General features: G+C 42.9%; 1 long non-coding RNA gene across 1 annotated transcript in view; it reads right to left on the bottom strand.

Annotated features, from left to right (window-relative positions):
- LOC145859327 (uncharacterized) overlaps positions 1–19794 on the bottom strand; it is a 123402-nt gene that overhangs the window by 81285 nt on the left and 22323 nt on the right. The gene's annotated exons all lie outside the window — the stretch shown is intronic.

The raw sequence follows: 19794 nt of genomic DNA, 5'->3' as shown, positions 1-19794 counted from the left end.
TGGCAACATGATTTAGATCTGAATTTTCATAAATTTCTGCATTTCCTGCACTCTTGTTTCCACACGGTGCCACGTAGGGCTGCATGATATGTGCATATATAGACTGAGTGTACAGAACATTAAGAATACCTGCTCTTTCCATGACATAGACTGACCAGGTTAATCCAGGTGAAAGCTATGTCATGTGTTAAATCCACTTCAATCAGTGTAGATGAAGGAGAGGAGAAAGATTAAAGAAAGATTTTTAAGCTGTGAGACAATTGAGACATGAATTGTGCATGTGTGCCATTCAGAGGGTGAATAGGCAAGACAAAATATTTAAGTGCCTTTGAACGGGGTATGGTAGTAGGTGCCACGTGCACAGGTTTGTGTCAAGAACTGCAACACTGCTGGGTTTTTCACGCTTAACAGTTTCCCGTGTGTATCAAGATTGGTCCACCACCCAAAGGACATCCAGCCAACTTGACACAACTGTGGGAAGCATTGGAGCCAACATGGGCCAGCATCCCTGTGGAAAGCATTCGACACTTTGTAGAGTCCATGCCCCAACGAATTGAGGCTGTTCTGAGGGCAAAAAGGTAGGGTGCAACTCAATATTAGGAAGGTGTTCTTAATGTTTTGTACACTTAGCGTAATGTATATATTTGAATACATTGTTGTTTGAAGAAGCCAGGGAGGAATTATTGTGTCAGGGTAAGAACCAAAGTGTTGGTTAGTGTTTCCTAGGGGACCCAATTTAGATTTCATATCACATGTTCTCTCTTACTTCATAGCTAGCTAGCTAACATAATCGTGCTTCACCTATTCCTCTCCGATTTAGAATATACCGTTGCAAAAACATGCTGATCTAGGCCTACACCAGCACCGGTATCAGGCTGTACAGTATTAGCTAGCTACATTTGTTCTAGCTAGTCAGCTAACTAGTGATTAGCATTAGCAGGTAACGCAATTTATTTTAGCTACAACTTGCTAAGAAAATGAAAACTAGGTGTTTGCAGACAGTAAGATACACAAACTAATAGTGTAATTAGAACGCTTGTGGATTTATATTTAGAAGCAAAGTAGAAAGCAACATCTGATCATGCAGACTGCAGAATGAATGGCAAGGTGACTCTTTGAGTGACATGGGGCAGGGCTTGGTGTGGGAAGCGGCATGCAGGAGGAGAGGGAGAGCGTGGACTCAAGTAGCAAACAGAGTACACTATGAAAACGGACATTACTCGCCCCGGAGTTATGTATCACATTTAAGAAACCATTGAAATATCGTTGTAGAAGGTAAAGTAAAAACCCAAACTGGTCCTTGTATCAATACAGCTATACAGTAGAATACGATATACCGCCCAGCCCTAATCTTGACTAGAGGGTTTGTTTACCCATGTTCTATATACATGTACAGTAGCTGACCAGCCATTGGGGCTCAGTGCAGATACAGTTTCCCGGGGCATGGCTAACGCTAACCACAGTGCAGTTACAATTATCCAGGGCATCGCTAATGTTACCCTTAGGGCCTCATAGCATGCAGAAGCCCAGTATGTGGTGGTCCATTAGCCTTATGGTACATTAGCCTAGCTCTCCACTGACACACATACTGCTCTGCTGCAGCAGTGCAGAGGGGCCATCTGAACTCAACCACTCACAGTCCACTCAGAGAAATCTTAACTGCAGGGCACTCTCTCTGTGTCTGTCTTTCTTTATCACAAACGCACGCATGCACACATACGCACACACAAACACACACACACACACACACACACACACACACACACACACACACACACACACACACACCACCCTTTTTATCACTCTACCTCGGCATCTATAGCATGAATAACAAAACTCTTCATGAGATGAACAAAAATACACTCCACACTTCCCCGTTTTCTCCTCCTCCTCCATGCTTCTAGCTACCTCTCACACTCAAATGACAGAGGGCACATAGCAAGTGGTTGCTACTCCGCCCAGGAGATCAGTGTGAAGAAATCTATTTCCAGATAAACAAACAGAACATATAACCCCTCTGTTCTCTCTCTTTCTCTCTCTCTCTCTCTCTCTCTCTGTTACTCTTTTAATGGTGATACCAAAAAAGAGTAAAAGAGATAAAAGTACAATACGGCAAACTTAGCATTTGTGAGAAGTGTATGGGAGCCACCATTTTTACTAATGGCTAGCTACTACTGTATAAAGTAATCAGGTAGCCTTGCACGACTCATAGGAGCAGGAGCCTATTTCCTGTTTCTGTAGCATGAGGCAGCAAGTACTCCTCCTGGTCAGGATGCTAGTCTATTGCAGTGCTTTACCCCCAATCTATGTACTTTATGCTGAGTGCCAAGCAGAGACACACCGGGTCTCATTTTTACATTCTTTGGTATGATCCGGCCGGGGATCAAACTCCCAACTTTCCAATCTCAGAGTGGACACTAACCACAAGGCCACTACTAAAGGCTAGCTAGTGCTGTATACATTACACTATATTAGTAGGTTTAAAATACGTAAACAACCCTTCAAATGACAGTGTAACCACCAGCTGTAGCATCTCTCAGGTTTGCTGCCGGGATGGCCCTCCCCCGTGGTAACGTGGTAACAGTTGGTCACATTGCAGCCCTCTCTCGCAGAGAGGAGAAGGCAGACTGCCCACAGTCCTCAATCATCAGCCATACAGGATATCCTGCTGTGTCTGGCACACCTTCACCGTTTCCCCTCTTCTCCCCTCACCCCTTCACGACCTCCTCCTCCACGGATGGGCATCGTCTCTCTCTATCCTTCCCTCACTTTATTTTAGAATGTTATTGGATCACAATATGCTGTAGCTCTCTCTTTCTTAAAAAATACATTTTCACTTTGTATTTTAAATTTCTTTTATACACACATGCCCTTCTAAACGTCCTCCCCCCTTCTTTTGTTCTTTCTCTCCTCCACCCTTTATTCCATTCTCTTCCTCTCTTTCGCTCTCAATTTAAATGTTACACTTTAATGGCATGACTGTGATTACTACCATCACCAAAAGCGGGAAAATTTCACCACAAATATTTGATACTCACTCTATCGCTCAGTCTCTTAACCCCCCCTCTACTTCTCCATTCCAACTCTCTGTCATTTTTTCGCTCTCCCCTTTTCATCTCTCTTCTATCCCTCCCTCTCTTTCCCTCCATCACCCACTCCCCCCCTTCCATCTCTCTCAGAACCTTATTCTGTCCCATGGTTTGAACATGTGAATCCCCTGGAGTGTGTGTGTGTGTGTGTGTGTGTGTGTGTGTGTGTGTGTGTGTGTGTGTGTGTGTGTGTGTGTGTGTGTGTGTGTGTGTCTGTGTGCGTGTGTGTGTGTGTGTGTGTGTGTGTGTGTGTGTGTGTGTGTGTGGCTGTCTGTCTGAAATATTCATGTCTCTAGGTAGAGGGCACCTCCAGCACACTCCGTGGGAGGTGGATGCCATGCTACTGGGAGAGGGAGGACTAGAGAGGGGATGAGAAAACTGTCAAAGAGGGAGAGAGGGGTGAGCCTATGTAAGTGGGATGATGTCTGGGTGAGCGCGTGTGTCCGTCATTTGTGCGTGTGTGTACAATTGTGTGTGTGTGGTAGGTGAACGTATATCTGACACACACATCTTTAGTGAAATATGAATGTGATACTCGCTCAATCTCTCAATCTTTTAACCCCCTCCACGTTGTATCTGAGCGCAGTAAAATATACTATCGTTGGTGTCCCCATCAGCCAGATAGTCCAACACTAGCACTGCACAGTAGCATTTACAGTATACCTGCCCATCCGCAACAGTTCTTTTGGAGAATGTCAGCTAAATCTCTAACCTTGCTAACATCCCAATGGCATACCAAAAACCCTTGCCAACTAGCTTATGCACTCTCCTGCTTCCAGCTCATATGGTGCCTCTTTAGAGCTTGTCTATAGCAATGCCTGTGTTTTGTTCTGGGGTCTTCTTCACTATGTCTGCTGTACTGTGGGGGTCAGATCATCTCCCTCACAAGCCCCAGCTTTGTGGAGAGTCACAATGTTTTTGATTATACACCCCCCATCTCTGCTCCCTCTCTCTTCCTCCATGTCCCTCGCTCTCTCTATTTCTTCCTCTTCTTCCATCTCTCCCTTCTTCCCCTTCTTTCATCTTCTCTCTTTCTCTCTCAGCTGTTGGTGAGTAGTGCTGTAATGGGCAACACTAGCGCAGAGGTGCCCTTGGCAAGAGCAGCGGAGCTTCCCGCGATTGTCATGGAGACCAAATCTGGTTCAAGCTAGGCCGTGGTTGAGAAAGAGAGCAAGGGAGAGAGAGAGAGAGAGAGAGAGAGAACAAAGAGGTAAAGTAAGAATAGCTAGATAAAGGATGAGAGGGGCCAGACATGGTAAAGAAAGAGAGAGAGATGAAGGGAAGGTGGAGGAATGACGGAGGAGAGATGATGAAGGTGGGAAGAGAATGAAGACAGGGAAAAAAGACAGAGAGAGGGAGAGGTCTGACAGATGAGGAAAGAGAGAGAGTTGGCATAGACAGCTCTACCATGGAGCTTCCGCTTTCCAGTCCCACCCTCCCTTCGTCATCAATCTGTTCTAGATTACTATAATACTGCCCCAGCCTCTCTCTCTCTCTCCCTCCATCTCCCTCCCCACTCTACCCCCTCCCTATTCTCTCCCCTCTATTTCTCTTCCCCTTCTCTCTCTCCCTCTGTTACTCCCCTTCTCCCTCCCTCTCTCCACTTCTCTCTCTTCCTCCCCCTCTTTCTCTTCTTCCCCCGCTCTCTCTATCCTCTCTCTCCCTTCCCCTCCCTCTCCCTCTGCCAAGTGCTCAGTCATGGCTGGGTGGTCTTTAAGCAAATAAAAAGGCTGCCCCGCTTTTAAATCTCTTCTCTTAAAAAGGGACGCAATCACATTTCATCAGATGTAAAGCTATGCTACCACACTTTCAATTTTCCTAAACCTTTTTTTGTTTAAAGGGATCTTTAAGTCCTATTTGTGCCATGAAAAGCTGTACATCCTAATCTAAGGGGAAAATGCGGTCCTGGTCAGAGGGTAAGCTGGCTTTCAATAATATCAAGCCTTTTTGACAAGAATTTATACGTAGTGTTATTTCATTTGTATTTTTTTTCTGTATTGCGCTATTCACATATTTTGGGAAAATAATAAAGCCTATTTGATTGGGAGTAACGTTTTATTGTCCTGAGGCATTACTGGAGAGTGCTGCACTGTCAATTATGGATGGTCTCACAGAATACAACAGTGAAGATGGTGTACAAAACCTCCATTGTGCTTTTCAGATGATCTCACTACACCTTGAGAGTTATATTAGTATATTCATATATTCTTATAATAGATGGTAATACTGACTGTATTACATTATAAAACATTATTTAAAATATAAAACATTATAAGTGCCAGGGCTAATTTGAACAAATAGCGACCGTAGGGCTAGGCTAGGAGGGCCAATTTCATTTGAATTTGGTCAATTGAAAACCCTCAAAGAAAACAATGGGTGTTTTTTCAGCTGATGAAAAGAATGGAGATTTTTGGGACGGGAACGAGAATAGTATTTCATTTAATTTGACTTTAGTTTGATCAATAGCTACTCAACTCTTGTACTGATACCTCCTGAAGTATTCGATAAATGTGTCTCCTTGTCTGCCCTCTCACTGCCCAACTTCACATATCCCCTTGTTCTCAGAGCCCCATTTAACCGAAACCAGAAACCAGGCATTCTTTACACCCAGCTAGAAATACTCAGAGATATGAAGTTGTAATCCCTGTTGTTTTACACATTCAATAAATCAATCACATGTCTTTTCTAAAGCCCTTTTTACATCAGCAGTTGTCACAAAGAGCTATAAAGATAAAAAAAATGTTGATTTGGTTTCCGGGACTCAAAAAGGCTTGGACCTGCTGTCTTGACCTCAGAATGCTCGGCTATGAAAAGCCAACTGAGATTTACTCCTGAAGTGTCGAACTGCAGCACCCTATAACCACTGTGGTTGTTATTATACTTTTTAAAGAAAGATCTGGCATTCTTAAAGAATAATCTGGTCTACTCATTTAATCTCCACCCAGCACAGACAGAAGTGTACTGGCCAACCCCTCAGTGTCTGGCTCCTCTCTAGGTTTCTTCCTAGGTTCCTGTCTTTCTAGGGAGTTTTTTCTAGCCGCTGTGCTTCTACGTCTGTATTGCTTGCTCTTTGGGGTTTCAGCCTAAAACCCCAAAGAGAAAGCAATACAGACGTAGAAGCACAGGCTGATCACTAGAAAGAGACTTCGATTTCAGACGTTTGAAAAGGTCCTGAGAACGTTAATATATGTCTTCCTCGGTGCTCAACCCAAAATGAAAATCTATTGCCCAGCACTGGTGCAAACTCATGATGCTTGGAGATGAAGCGTGCTGCTCTGACCACTGTGCCACAGCAGTTCACAATGCTCTAGCAAGCTGACAGAATACTTGCTGATACTTTTGTTTTAAGTCTTCCTCAAACCATAGCCCTAATCTTAACCACTCGGAATGAATGCCTAAACTTAACCCTTTGAGTTGTTTCTATTTTAAATACGCAGAATTAACTCTGTAACCACGCAGAATTAATGAGTAAAAAATTGACTTCTATCCATAATACGTCAAATTTTGAAGTGAAACTATGAGATCTTGTTGGAATGATCTTGTAGTAGCTGGATTATAGGGCCCATAGGGCCCCGGTAAAAAGTAGTGCACTTTGAAGGGAATAGGGTGCCATTTGGGATGCAACCCACGGTCAACATCCATGTCAACCCACTCTTTCCTGTCTGTGGATGCCTGGCTGGCCCTGCTCACACACGTCCTGTAGCATAACCTTCTGATACCTCAGCACTGTGTAAATTACACAACGTGCTGAAGAGCTGAGTCATTCATACAGCCAGCTGAGTTTTCTCCAGACGCACCTAGATGGGGTTTCATGTAAGGTGCTGACCCGACCGACATACAAACTCCCAAGTGTGCATTCACAGTGCACACACATACACGTGCATGCACTTGAAAGCATGCACACATACACAGACACATGTTCAAACAGGTGAACACACACACACGCACGCACGCACGCACGCGCGTGCGCACACACACACACATTACACTGTTGATTTTCTGTGCATTTTGCATTTACTGTACTTTTCATTGCATTTGTTGATAACGAAATCTGGAAATACTCTGGATACGTTCAGTAACATGATAAGAATTCCGGGAAAATGTGGGGTAGGTGCAACATAAGACAAAAAATAAATACACGGGTTTGAGTGAGAGGACTAACTGGTGTCTTCACTTTCATGACTCAAGGAAGAGTCTTCAACTATAAGGTGTTTTTCTGAGCTCTCCTTGCTGTGCCATTGAGGAACTAGAGTCAGCACATGTGCAGTTGTTTTGGTTGGAACACAACCCTGCATCCCCGTAATCACACAATTACTGTTGTTGTTTACTTAATTCAAAAACTGTCCGTTATAAATCGCAATCTGGGTCAGGTGGGCATCGTTTGAAAGCTTGTTCCATTGCCAACATGACGAGCTAAGTTATAAAATACAATATTACAGTGTTAGGCTTTCACAATGCAATTCAGGAAAAACATATCATCTTGTTGGTGTGCATAGAAAGGAGTCAAATGTTCCTTTCTATGTTGGTGTGCATAGAAAGGAACATTTGTGCCGCGCCAAATGTTCTTCACAATAGACAAACATATTCTGTTCAGAACAACCCAGAGTATGACACCATGTCATGTTTTTTTTTTAAATCTTTTTTTTTTACCCTTTTTCTCCTCAATTTCGTGATATCCAATTGGTAGTTACAGCCTTGTCCCATCGCTGCAACTTGGGAGAGGCGAAGGTTGAGAGCCGTGCGTCCTCCCCAAAAAAACCCAGCCAAGCCACACGGCTTCTTGACACAATGCCTGCTTAACCCAGAAGCCAGCCGCACCAATGTGTTGGAGGAAACACCGTACACCTGGCGACCGTGTCAGCGTGCATTGCGCCCCGGCCTGCCACAGGAGTTGCTAGGGTGCGATGGGACAAGAACATCCCTGCCGGCTAAGCCCTCCCCTAACCCGGATGACGCTGCGCCGCCCCATGGGTCTCCTGGTTGCGGCCGGCTGCAACCAGGTGTATGGCTCGCTTGTATGACATCAAAGCAGTATTTATTATAATCCTCAACGTCTCATCTTTTAAAATACATAGTCCTCTTAATTTACAGAATGTCCTTCACTCAGACAACAAAACATTTGCAGAAGCTGCCCAATTAGAGGGTCATCATTGCTCCAAAGTCTCATACCCCACTCTGTTGCCAGCAACATTGCTCAGCAATATTGCCCCCCCCAAAAAATGTTCTGTTTTTCATGCAGCTTTAGTCTTCTCCCACCATCACTGTTCCAGCCTGTGGTCTTGGCTCGTCATAAGGTCAATGCTCTCAGCAGGGTGGCAGGACATGCCATCTGTGGACAACCAGTTCCTCAGGGCGGTGTGAGTGACTGTACTGTATAGGTGTTATACAGTTGTTGACCTTCAAAGTGACCCTAGTGAACCCGAAGAAACAGCTGGTGACCTTTCTAATGACCCCTGGTTGACCCCTAGGGTCTGTGTCCACAGTGTTGAAGAAATGACCAGAGGTTACATCTCAAACAGGTTTCCTTTCCTTGTTTTCTTTCCTTTGTTTCTGCACTGACCCCAGCAGGAAAAAATTGGTTGCAATGACGTCCTTCCGACATTGTTTGTGAGCTCATGGTCAGGTTGTAAACTGATGTAATATTACGTTATTAGACAGAAAAAGAGCTTGAAAATTGGTTATAATCTTATCTGACCAGGTAACAGCCTAGATGTCGTCATGAAAAAAAACGTCTTTACCTGGTTGTAATCTACATTGTGTGTGTGTGTATGTCTTCATGCATGCAAAGAGTGTGCAGGTGAGAGAGAGTATGTGAGTTCACATCCGTGTCTGTTTGAGGCTGTGAATATGTGTGTCTTTCCACTTGTGTGTGAGTGTACGTGTAGGTGTGTGCGTGTGTGTCTGGTTCATCAGCACTTGTACACGGTCTGAATGGAATCAGACAGTTTGAGTAGGGTTGTAATTTATAACTGCGGGCTACACTGCTAGAAGGCTAGGAGGATGTCCACGGGAGACGGAGCGAAAGCTGGAACTAGCATCTCACGACGCTGCTTTACCGCTAATGAAGAACACTGGAAGGCACCTGCTCTCCTTGAGAGAGAGAGAGAGAGAGAGAGAGAGAGAGGGAGGAAGAGAGATGAGAGCGGGGACGAGAGAGAGTGATGGAAGGAGAAAGAGAGTAATTGAAGATGGGAGGGAGGGAGGGAAGGAGAGAACAGGAGGGAACGAGATGTGGAGAGAGAGAGTGCGCAGGGCGAGAGTGAGAGAACGGTAGGGTGTGAGAGAGGGGGAGAAAGACAGAGACACACACACACCAACAAGCTTCCCAGATGGATAAATACTGAGCCAACACAGGGGTGGAAAACTATTCAAACTTCTTGTTACAACAGGTTAAAGGTACACTCAGCACAATTACTTAATCAAAAACAACTTCTTACTCACAGATGACAACACCAGCAGAATTCCACTTTGCTAAGACTATAATTTATTGCGTTTGGTGCCTAATGAATATGAACTAGGTTTCATGTTCAACGTAACTCAACTTTGTGGATATGCACAGACATGTGCATATACACTACAAATGCAAGCATGCATCCCACACTCGCACATATGCAATTATACTGAACAAAAATATAAACACAACATGTAAAATGTTCTGTCTGTAATAAAGCCCTTTTGTGATGAAAAACTCTGCTCCCAAGTGAGTGTGCCTATGCCCTCCCAGGGCCACCCATGGCTGCGCCCCTGTCCAGTCATGTGAAATCCATACATTAGGGCCTAATGAATTCATTTCAATTGACTGATTTCCTTATATGAACTGTGACTCAGTAAAATCGTTGAAATTGTTGCATATTGCGTTTAGATTTTTGTTCATTTTAAATACTGATGAAATCTACAGTAAATGATTTTGAATTCAAAATGGTTTTGCATGATAAGATAAGCTACACAAACATTAGGTGCAATACATTTGCATTATGCAATTAAATACTGCTGAAATCTTCAGTCAATGATTTGGACTTCCAAAGGTTTTTGCATGATAAGATTAGCTACACAAACACTGGGTACAATGAATTTGCATTAATAAGAGCCAAAAATGGAACCCAGGGGCCAAATCAATAACAATTACATGGAATTATCTCCACCGTCTCTCACTGCCGGCACAGACAACTTCAGGAAATTAAGTGTTAAGCTCATGTGCTCACGTGCTAACGCAGAAGTCACATTTTACGACTTTCACACGCGACCATGTTTCATAGACTATGTCATGTTGTGAGATATTATAGTGTAATGTTAAAATGTATGGAAGAATTTGATTTAAAATGCCTCCTGAAAATACTTGTCTGTCATACCCTGATCTGTTTCACCTGTCTTTGTGCTTGTCTCCACCCCCTCCAGGTGTCTCCAATCTTCCCCATTATCCCCAGTGTATTTATACCTGTTTTCTCTGTTTGTCTGTTGCCAGTTAGTTTTGTTTCGTGAAGCCTACCAGCAGTTTTCCCCTTGCTTCTGTCTGGTCTAGTTCCTGTTTTCAAGTTTTTCCCGGTTTTGACCATTCTTCCTGCCCTGACCCTGAGCCTGCCTGCCGTTCTGTACCTTGCCACACCACACTGGATTATTGACCCCTGCCTGCTCTGACCCTGAGACTGCCTGCCATTCTGGACCTTTTGCACCCTATCTGGACTACTGACCTCTGCCTGCCCTTGACCTGTCGTTTTGACTGCCCCTGTACTAGTTATAAACTTTTGTTACTTCGACACTGTCTGCATCTGGGTCTTACCTAAAACATGATACTTGTCTGTCAGCTACCATCTATTGTTGAGAAACAGGGCAGACTTCAATCAACCGGTTTACGCAAAGACAACTAAGAATTTATACGACAAGAAAGTATGTTAAGTTAAATGAACAACTTCACTAAATTAATACGGACTAGGTGTATTCCTTTAATAGTGAGTAATTTGCTCTAATTTAATCATTGTTATATGAATCTAAACATGCATTCTCATAGTGCATGGAGATCATTCTTTTGTCTCATGCAAAAACCTAGGGTTGAGTGGTTTGATATAAAGGAAAAAGGGCCCTGAGTGTTTTGAAATTGGCATGAGATGGCTATATTGAATGTTGCACCAATGAATTGAATGAATCAATTGACACATTTGCTTGTAGAACAACCCTTTTGTTGGCCACACACATAAGGCCGTTGTCTCCGGATATTCTAATTAGCCGCTTTGTCCGTCTGCGTACGACCTCGCCGCCTTGGGTCAAGGCTTTGCCTGGTTGCAGGGTTCTTCAGACCATTTATTGGCGTCCATTCTCTCACTGGAGTTCACTGCCGTGAGTGCTTTGTATAAAGGGAAGGGAACACTGCCACTACCTCATTCGCCAACCAAGGTGCGTGAATAGAGAAGCAAACTGAAGTGAAGAGAAAATTCAGGAACTCTTAGAGGATGAAAGTGCATCTAAAAGCATTTCAATGGTTTGCCTTCATCATTAAAAAAACTAAAACTTTGCATAAAACAGTTGATCAAAGTGAATAATTCACTATACAGAACAGACCTAAATGTAAATACTATTTGAAATCATTTCAGTACTTTAGCTGCACTTGATTGAGCTTGCCTGTTGCAATGGATCCAATAGCAAAGTCCTAAAAGTACACTCCAGGCAGCCTAAAGCAAATGCTCAAAGTATTTGACAGATTTCAAATAGTAGAAAAAGCATGCTGGTACATTATTGTGATATTCTAATGCATCATGTACTGTTAATGGCATTATATTCAATCATTTCATCACTTTCTTCACCATAAAAGAGCTGTGCCAGTTAAACTAGGCATTATGACAGATAGACATTTACATTCGTTTGAAGACATGAGTTAAAACTCACCTTTCCTCCAGCTTTATGCAAAAAAAATTCCCACAGCCCAGCATTATGATTGAACAACTTCCAGTGAGACGATAATGTGTCCATTACAGTATCAATAAAAAGCATGTTCACCTTCAACAACTCTGATATCAGTTTTCCACTGGTGATTTATCCACAACGCTTAATTTGAGCCGGATCCTGCCGTAACAGGATCCGGCACCTCTCCGTTTTGGACTGTTTTGTTCCGGAACCTATTTTGCCGGATCGGGTAACTGTCGTTCATAAAAAAATATTTTCACTTTTTGCAACGTAAAATGTATAATAAAGGCGATCATAGTTCATTCGAGTTGCCTCTTTGTTAATTCTCCCGCCCCCACAAAAAAACCGTCATGTGAAAAAGTAGATTTTCAGCCCGGGCCTAATATTCTAAAAGTTGATTCGGGTTGGGCCGGCCGGGTTTATGGTTTGCACAATGTTGTAACGGGTGGAAACGGCCTGCATTTCTCACATGACTGTAACGAGATTCACTTTCTATGATCTCTCTCCCTCTCTGCTCTGATAGCCATGAGCCTGCAATTCACATCTCTCCAACGTTGCACTTCATCATTTTCCTTATAGAACCATAGCGAAGGGTTCTGGAGGAAATGCAGCAGCCCTGATAAATTGAAATAGATTTGCCAAAGTTATAGAATTACCGCTGTCTGTTCAGATATAAATGAAATCATTCTGAATAGCCTACTACACCATGAGAAGGCGTATAATTTAGCCACAGAGGAACAACTGCTTATTTTAACAGCCCAATAACAAGGAATAGCCTACGGTCGGGAACGCGCAGCAAATCTGTTAATGAACAAACAGCATGCAGACAAAACAGGAATTTGAAATATTTCAAATACAATCGAGGGAAACACAGGTTGGGATGCAAATGTCTCCTGCTGAAAAGAGTAATATGCTGTAGGCTACCAAAATATTTGATAAACTTCCAAATATTGAGCGTGAGTGAGCTGCACATCATTGGGTGAGTCAGTGAAACTGGAAAGCATTTTTAGGACTATACTTTCCTCCACATAATGTAACCTACAATATGTGTCTCCACAAACCTAGGCCTAGGCTATTGATGGATTCAAGACAAGGTCGTTTTTATTGATCTCAGATTCTCAGTTTGTCAGTGTCAAAGTAGCCTGCCATTTTGATCGTTTGTGCGGTATTAAAAATGATCCTGCCAAAGTCTCCAGTCATGTAAAATGACGTAGAATTGCATGAAATGCGTTTGTAAAAGGCTGCATTTTTCCCTGACCCTAGGCCACAATTTTTTTTCCCCGTGTGCAACTTCTGTGCAACTTCTGTAAGTGCCTCTAATCTAATCTATGCCACTACGTCAATGTGACGATATGCATGCAATGCTTTATTATAAAGGTGATTTCTTTTTTTCATGCGTTCGGATATCTCAGAACCCACCCCCCTATCGCGCTCACTTTGTTCCGGCACCTCCTGATAAAAAAAAATTCAACACTGCTTACCCACTTGCAGGCGACCGCTGCGACCCCATAAAGATTAATAGGGAATCCTTTTTTTTCACTGGGCCTTTATATATGCCCCCCTGGTAAAACTATGAGACAGGGTCTTTGATGACTACTTTCTTCACAGCACAAACAGGAAATGTGCCACCAGGCGCTGCCGTCAAAGTGACATTCTGACACCACTGTCAACTAGCAGCATAACTAACTGCACAAACTTTCCCCAGGGTTCAAATGTCACACTGGCACACCAAATCACTAATCTCATTCGAAATGGCATGCGTGGAACTAGTTGCAGTCTTTGCAGCTGAGCTCCCTATGCGCGCTGTAACCACCTTCCCCTGGGAAACAGCCTCCCTCTATGATGGTCCCTGTAATTAAGGATGAACCGGGTCTATGTATTTGAAATGACCAAGCAGAAACAGCCATAAGCCATGGCTACATGGAACTCTATTCCACATAAGGTAACTGATGCAAGCAGTAGAATCTGATTGAAAAAACCCCAGATCAAAATACACCTTGTGGAACAGCGGGGACTGTGAAGCAACACAAACATAGGCGCAGACACATGCATACATACACATGACAACATAGGCAGTATACACACACGTACACATGGATTTTGTGTTGTAGATATGTGGTAGTGGAGTAGGGGCCTGGGGGCACACACTTAGTGTGTTGTGAAATCTGTTTTGAATATATTGTAATGTTTTTCAAAATGGTATAACTGCTTTGGCAGCAGCTAATGGGGATCCATAATGAATACAAATTCAAATTGTGTAACATCAAAACCCCACTGAAAATAACTCACAGCAGTTCCACAGAACCTTCAAACAATGATCTTTACCATAGGTTAAATATGAAAAGCATGCAAGGCTAACAGTAAGCTCTCAAAAAAGACATGCAGCGAAACAGGAAATCTGATGTTTCCTCATGATGTCAGGACTGTTCCAGGTCATAATATGGGTTAAAAAATACAGACAATGGCAACTGGGGGAAGAGAGAGAGAAACAAAGAGAAAAGTGGAGGTAGGGAGGGGGAGACAGAGAAAAGGAAGGAGAAAGAGTAAGAGAGTGAGTGAGAGGGGGATGGAGAGAGAGCGAGAGAGGGTGTGTGTGAGAGAGGGAAAAGGAGAGGGAGGGAAAGAGGGAGGGAGAGAGAGAAAGAGAGAGAGAGCTCAGGTACCCTGGTGTAAGCTATCAATCACAGAGCAGGGATTTGAAACAATCAAATGTTTCTTCTTCAAAATAATCCACCTTTGATAAGTTCATATCACACAGATCAATGAGTTTGTTGAGATTTAGTTGTTTCCAAACTGCCTTTACGGTCCTCATCAGAGGAAATGCTGTGACCAACAGGTACAGTCGCGTACGGTCGCACTCCCAATCTCCACCTGTTTTATTGGCCTAACAAAACCTGTCAAAATCTGCCATCGGTCGAGATTGAACGGAATAACCTCCAGATTGTAATTTTCTTCCTCCTGTCAATTCCAGTGAGGCAGGGGCAGAATATAGCTGGGCTATTTTTGGTCAGGGCTTTCTTTGGGGTGTGTTTGTGTGTGTGCGTGTGTTTGTGTGTGTGTGACAGCGGCCATGTCCGGCCCTTCACCTTCACAGGAGTGATGGCCACTAGACAGCCTTCCAATGCCAATTTTTTCTCCCTTCTTCGCCCCACATCTTCCTTCACCTCCCTCACCACCTCTTCTCTTCTTACTCCTCCCCCTCTCCACCAATCTCATTTTACTCCTCCCAATCTCCACCCATCTCATTTTACTTCCCCCTCTCCTGTCCTCTTATCCACCTCTCCTATCTCAACCTGCCCATCACATCCCATCCCCTTCTCTTAAACTCCTCTATCCTCTACTACTGTCCTCTTCCTTCTCTTCCCTTCTCTTCTCTCCTCCCTTCTCCTCCTCTCCACCTCCTCAACTGAGTACCAGTCTCATTTGCACCGACAGCTGCAGTACTCAGGCAATTAGGTCAGGCCATGGCCTATTTTAAAGCCTCCTTGAAGAAGAGTGAAGGTCCTATATTTTGTTTGGCACCCGGGATGATCAAAGACTGCAATAACTTCTGCTACATTGTAAGCTAACTATGGCCCTGTCCGAATACCCGTAGGCTACATTAGTCCTTGCGCTCTGAGGAAAGAGTGAGCTAACACAAGCAGTCATATTTAACTAACTCTCGGCTGATAGAAACCATAATATGAATTAGCTAATAGCAAGTAAACAATTTTCTAAAAGTCAAAAGAAATCCGACGGGGGGTAGAGTTTGTGCTCGCCACCATATTTGTTTTTCTGCATCAACCAACGATAAGAAGAGGTGACAAGATGAGTTGGGCCTGTTTGCAGTATGCATATTGAAGGGGGGGTATCGTCTACCATCATTCACTTCCATCATCCACTTCCAGAAGTTTACTCAAAAGACGAGTGAACCATCCCTTCACCTCATTTTGTTAACACATTTGGTCTGACAGACGTATATGTGACACCCAGAATGCATTATATAATGTCAACAAGCATGGCTCCACATATAGCTGGCAATTAGCTTAGCATTAGCTCATCATAATCAGTACAACCATCAAAAAAGTATTTTACACACATAATAAGTGTCCATTAAATATATACAATAATCACAATGCATGATTTGTCATCAGTACTTGAAAACGTGAACAAAACAGTAATTAAATAAATAATTACCACACAAACCATTTTCTGATAATGACTTGGCACGTGCCGGCAGTCAATCATGGAACCTCAAAGCCATTCAGTGTTGTCATTTATGTATGTCGCTATTGGGCTCATAGGTAGTATTAGCAATGTCTTTCAAAAGGAGGCAACTCACAAATGTGGAAATTCTGGAGATTTTTGTAACTTCTGACAATGAGTCTGAGTATTTCACAGTCTACACTTGTTGCTTACGAAGCATGTGACAAATAAACTTTGATTTGATTTGGGAAGACAGGATTTATCTAGGACATTATAGTCTACACAGGATCCACCTGTGTAGATCCAGGATCTACACAGGATCCATACAACATTATGAGGGGCTTAGGGGTGTCCGGGTCTGTGGTGATGACCATGCTGGCTCTTCATCTCGGGAAGGTCCACACTTTGTATGTGGTCAATTGGTTCAGCAGTCTCACACTCTTCCAGCATCTGCTCTCCACAGCACAGGGGCCTGTGGCACAGTCCAGTCGAACAGGAAGGGGATGCCGGCATTCAGAAGATGCAGAGAGGGGAGGTGGAGTTCAAACAGAATGGTCAACAGTAGTAAAGTGGGATGGAAAGTGGGATGACAAACGAGATGTCAATGTCCTCTCCACTGACCATACAATAACCATGTTGGCCACAGAAAATGTAAACTGTGTGCTTGACCATAACCTCAAAATGGGGGCAATGGATAAGGTGGACAACAGCTTTGTGGAATGCGCTCAGAAAATAATATTGCTGTCCTCAATGGCCACATAGTTCACTGCCAGCTAAAAGATGAGATTATTACTGAACAAGGTTGGTTTTGTAATTGGACATAGAGTTCACATACAGTTCCATTATGCAATTACACTCAGTGGACAGTTTATTAGGTACACAAAAATGGTTTGCTCCTACAGACAGTGATTCACGTGGCCTTGGCTTGCTATATAAAGCAGGCAGACAGGCATCGAGGCATTCAGTTACTGTTCATAGACACGACAGTGTCTAGGGTTTACCGAGAATGGTGCGACAAACAAAAAACTGTCAGAGGCAGTCCTGTGGGTGAAAACAGCTCCTTGATGAAGGAGAATTGTTGAAGGAGAATAGCAAGAATCATGCAAGCTAACAGGCGAGCCACAAACAGGCAAATAACAGCGCAGTGCAACAGTGATGTGCAGAACAGCATCTCAGAACGCACAACTCGATGGTCCTTGTCAGGGATGGACTATTGCAGCAAACACCCACACTGTGTTCCACTCCTATCAGCTAAAAACATGAAGAAGTGGGCACGCGATCATCAACACTGGACAATTGAGGAGTGGAAAAATGTTGCTTGGTCCGACGAATCCCAGTTCTTGTTGCGTCAGGATTTGATGTAAACATCATGAGTCCATGGCCCCATCCTTCCTGGTGTCAACAATACAGGCTGGTGGTGGTGGTGTAATGGTGTGGGGAATGTTTTTCTGGCACACGTTAGGTCACTTGATAACAATTTAGCAATGTTTCCATATCCCAAGGAAATCAGGCTGTTCTGGAGTCAAAGGGGGACCCGACCCGGTACTAGATGGGTGTACCTAATAAACTGGCCACTGAATGTATAATGACAATATCTCACCCACTTACCCCCTCCCTCATCATCCTCCCCACTCCCTCGTCCTCCCCACTCCCTCTCCCTCATAGGTGAGGTGAAAACCTACCAAATGTAGAGAGATAACCTCATTAGAGGGTTACTAAGCTAACATACAGAATTATTTTAAGATGGTTATACCATGTATCATTTAGATATTTTTTATTTGATTTTTAGAACACCTTTATCTATCAAAAATATATATATAAAAAATTATTTGATAAAATATTGAATTTACTACTTTTACTACTATAGCACATAGAAACATGTTGAATAACACATTCACAAATGGCAAAAAAGACAGCAACAAAAATTATCATAAGGAATACGGTTTTGAAGTGTCTGAGATATAAGAAAGCTCAGGAAATATATATATATATTTTTTTACACATATTTAACCCCTTATTTTTGTTTGCACAAAACTACCTCCATACTTCCTTTTGTTTGTTTGGGTTACCTTCAGAGTCCCCTGACACTCATAGAGCAAAACAGAGAACACCATTGTGTTTGTGACAGTTTCCTCTTTCCAGAGTGGTCATAGAAGTTTGTAGGCCAAACCATTCGGATGCTAAAGATGTTTTCATGAGAACACCGATTTTCAGTATGTCTCATGGTCTGACAAACACTGCTCTAACTCAGTCACCTTCCACCGCAGATGTGGAAGCCCACCATAGGCAGATGCAGTGGATTGAGACGCAGCCCATGATATCTCCAGCTTAAACTGACACATTTTTCAGAGATTTTTTTATTGTGTTACTTAGATTAAAGCACTGGTGCGTCAATAGACTCTTAAGGATTAAAGTTTAAAGTACAGAATAAAGAGGATTTTTTTACAGTAGTTTACAGGTAACTGGCTTACAGTAAGTTACCATAAAAACAATAGGATTTTTAGTTACAGTGAAAAAGGGTATACCTGTAAGAAAGTGGTAAATAAGGGGCTATTTGAAAGGCGGTCATATAAACATTGCCTTGTATTTTTTACAGGTAATATACCACATCTTCTGTCTGAAATGGGTATTAGTTGGAGGAAGCAGGGAGTTCTAGATACAATTACTCCACCTAACCAGTTCCCCTTTAACAGCACACCGTGTGCAAATCTAGCAATTCCCACCTTTTTCAATTACACAGGATGCTTTAAGCCCTTGTTATTCCAGGAGACAGAAAGGAATAAGAGTCTAAAGAAGACACCAAGGCCAGGTCTTGCTCCCACATTTTTGTCTTCTGCCTTTTTTGAGAATTTATGAAGCTTCAAGGAATTCTCCCGCCGGCGGACAACACTTTAGGTCTGACCCTGGCAGCTCTCTGAAAAATAATGTGTGAAGAAAGCACCATTGACCTTAACTAGATTTATTGAAGTGATTCCCTTCAGCTTCAACCAGTACAGCCAGTACAAGTTATGTAGCGGCTTCAATGTTGCTCTCCTCTTCTGAAATCAATCGATTTACCACGCTTTTGATTTAGCACTATTCTCTACACCAGACTCTCTGTCTCTCTTGGTCTGCCTGTCTGTGAACAATGGTGAACAATGCCATGCTAAACCACTTTCATGATGCTTGACAGATGGCTAGGCTAGGATATCAAGTGCACCTGTATGTTTACAAGCACACATATTCAAGCAATATAATATCATAACATATATAACCATTCTTGCCCTATTTAAGATGGTTGCATAATCCCATGAATCCAGTATAATGGGAATAACTAGTCCAACACAAATCGAGAGTGATTTGGACTAAGTGCATACCATCCATACAGATTACTCATACTCTCCGGAGTGCCATTTGGATGTTTTGAGCATAGTATAAACAAAGCTTTCACTCAAACATGATTTCTTTAATATGTCCGGTAATGGAATTAATTTACTGTATATAGGCAAGATCCAAACCCACAATATGCGTACAGCATCTCTGTATGCCTCTGCAGAGGTTTATTTATTCAGGGAATCAGGTCACAGGCATTTTATATTGTCAAGATACCATACACTAAAAGTATCCTGTTGTTTTTACGGTAACT

The sequence above is a fragment of the Salmo salar genome, chromosome 12 (genome assembly GCF_965601325.2).
Source record: "Salmo salar chromosome 12, fSalSal1, whole genome shotgun sequence".
In the NCBI taxonomy this organism is placed as follows: domain Eukaryota; kingdom Metazoa; phylum Chordata; class Actinopteri; order Salmoniformes; family Salmonidae; genus Salmo; species Salmo salar.
This window is presented reverse-complemented; position numbering and strand designations above follow the sequence as displayed.